The sequence below is a fragment of the Octopus bimaculoides genome, chromosome 24 (genome assembly GCF_001194135.2).
Source record: "Octopus bimaculoides isolate UCB-OBI-ISO-001 chromosome 24, ASM119413v2, whole genome shotgun sequence".
Taxonomy (NCBI): domain Eukaryota; kingdom Metazoa; phylum Mollusca; class Cephalopoda; order Octopoda; family Octopodidae; genus Octopus; species Octopus bimaculoides.
The window spans coordinates 23,213,226-23,215,653 of record NC_069004.1 but is presented as its reverse complement, the minus strand read 5'-3'; the positions used below and the strand labels follow the sequence as shown (position 1 = coordinate 23,215,653).

The window sequence follows — 2,428 nt, the reverse complement described above, 5'->3', positions numbered from 1 at the left end:
ATATATATATATATATGTATGTATGTATGTATATATATATACATGTATACATATATATATGTGTGTGTGTGTGACCATTTACATGTCTGTCTATCTCCCACTCGCTGTTTTGTTCTTCGCCGGTTACTAAAATTCGAAACTAAAGCTGTCTTCGCTATTTTCATCAACATTTTCGAAAATAAAACAACGTCCTTTCTGATATTTCTGAAATAGCTATCCCACCCCCTAATCTCTCTCTCTCCCTCAATCTCTTACTCTTCTTGTCTCTTATTCTCTCTCTCTCTCTCTCTGCTACTCACTCAGTCACTCTCACCACTTCTCCTTTCTTCTTCTCCCTTGTTCATTCATTCTCTTTGCTGTGTCTGTTCGTCGGGATATATATTGTAAGTAGCGTAGCATTATTTAACTCTGTCTCTTTATATATATATATATATATATATATATATATATATATATATATGTGTGTGTGTGTGTGCATGCAGTATGTATTATTGTTGGTCAGCCCCCGCTTTGACGTTCCACCTTTGACCATACAGTCTTTTTGTATATCCTTTATTTAAAAGAAAAGTGATAGGGTGTGGTTGATAGAAATTTGACTGCTATTTTTAAAAGGTCGCGCTACCATGTAAGAGGGCTCCCTAGTTGGCTTAATGTGTGCGTTTGTGCATTGGTATTATGTCAGCTATTTTCTTCTCCATCACATCTGTCAGTATGTTTTTTTGGTGCTTGTTTAATGAAACCTTGTTTATAATATAGTAGGGTATGATTTTTTGAAAGAGGTTTTACTATTTCTTGTGACCACGTAAAAATCTTCCTGGTTGTGTCGATGGGGAAATTTTATTGGTGTCTGGTTAATATGGGAGCAGATTTCGAATAACATGTTTGTTGTACAATCCCGATTCACATTAAAAATTTGCCCGATGACTTAAACTCCTTCCTTCATAAACGTTTTGTTTTCTATTTTACTCTTGTTTCTGTACAAATTATGACACCCTCTTGTCCAATTTTGGCCATTTCAAATTTGCCATTTGAATTATCGATATTAACAAGAAAAGAAAAGGAAATACAGAAAGAAACGTTTCATGAGAAATACAATTTAACAGGTTTACATTGAAGATATTTAATTAACAGTTCATCATTTACTTGGTGGCTGTGGTTCTGGCTTGGCGACCTCGTTTCATTCGGTTCTCAAGTTTTGCCTTTTTTTTTTCTATTTGTTCACTTTGCTGTTTTATATATTACTAATGGGTTATAATTGTTTAACCTCAGCACTGACCTATGATCGCATGCATTTTAGTTGTAACTATTTGAATGCAATGCTCCAATGTCTTGTGATTGCTAAGACAAACTAATGAACATATTGTCGTTTTATCTTAAACCTAGGACTACATTATATAATAAATCCTTTTTTTTAAGACAGCTGGTATTAAAGAGGTGGAACGGACGAAACGATTTTCAATCTTTTTCGATCCATAGTACACTAGATGAGCCTTCTTAAAAAGCTTTATTAAAAATAGCATTAAACAGTTTTAAAACAGAGATGTGTGCACGCATTGCCCTTTACTACAAAGGAATACATATGCACCGGCGTGATGCATTAAAAACCACTGAAGTCTCGTTTTATTAAGGCCTTGGCCGTGGAAACTAACATAAATTTGTTATGAACGTCACAAGATAATAATACAAAGACTCAGTCTTCAATGATGTCTGTGTTGACAAATGTTAATAAAGATTTTTGACTTTGATACAAGACGAATACTTTAGTCGAATAAATCAGATCGAGCCAAGTACATGCATTATACTTTGCTTTTCATCACTACAGGAAGTGATGTAAAGCAAAGTTGACCTCGGCAGGATTTGAACTCGGAACGTTAAACGTTAAACGGATTGGTGGAAGGAAGGGAGGGAGGAGGTTATCCTCAAACCGGAGACTGGTCCTATTTATTGTAGCGGAGTGAACTCCCTTAAAAGTATTCTAGCGCCCGGGCGATCGCGCGTGCGCGTGGTGAAAATTGGTCGTGTTTCATCAAACTACATCCAGAGGTATCTTGTAATTTTATCTAATATCGTCAGCTGACTGAAAGGTGCTCATTAGAATTCATCAGTTAATTTTGACATATATTTGTACGTTTTTTTTAAATATATTTTAACGTTTTTTTTTTTAATTATAGAATATGTTGTTTTATTCAATTATATAATATTCTCTTTATTAATATTATTTAATTACCTTTCATTTACTCGCATCGTCACTTTTTTCTCTTGTCATCACTGACGTCTAAAACATTTGGTCAAATGAGAGATGGCTGATGGATTTAGCCTCAATTCAACTCTGCCGACCAAACTTGTAATTGAATGCATTCCAACTGCGACTTACTCCGGCATTTTCAGGACGCATCCAGTATGCGAAAATGCTATATCTTATATTATA

At 34.6% G+C, this 2,428-nt stretch overlaps 1 protein-coding gene across 3 annotated transcripts in view; it reads left to right on the top strand.

Annotated features, from left to right (window-relative positions):
• LOC106872918 (probable aminopeptidase NPEPL1) overlaps positions 1 to 2,428 on the top strand; it is a 79,974-nt gene that overhangs the window by 16,860 nt on the left and 60,686 nt on the right. The window contains exon 1 of one of the 3 annotated variants that reach the window (XM_014920097.2): positions 240 to 383. The exons of 1 other annotated variant lie outside the window; for it this stretch is intronic. The gene's annotated coding sequence lies outside the window, so the exon portion shown is untranslated. Of the gene's footprint in view, positions 1 to 239; positions 384 to 1,890; positions 2,044 to 2,428 lie in introns of those variants that run through there. One more of the 3 variants, XM_014920098.2, reaches the window with a different exon arrangement.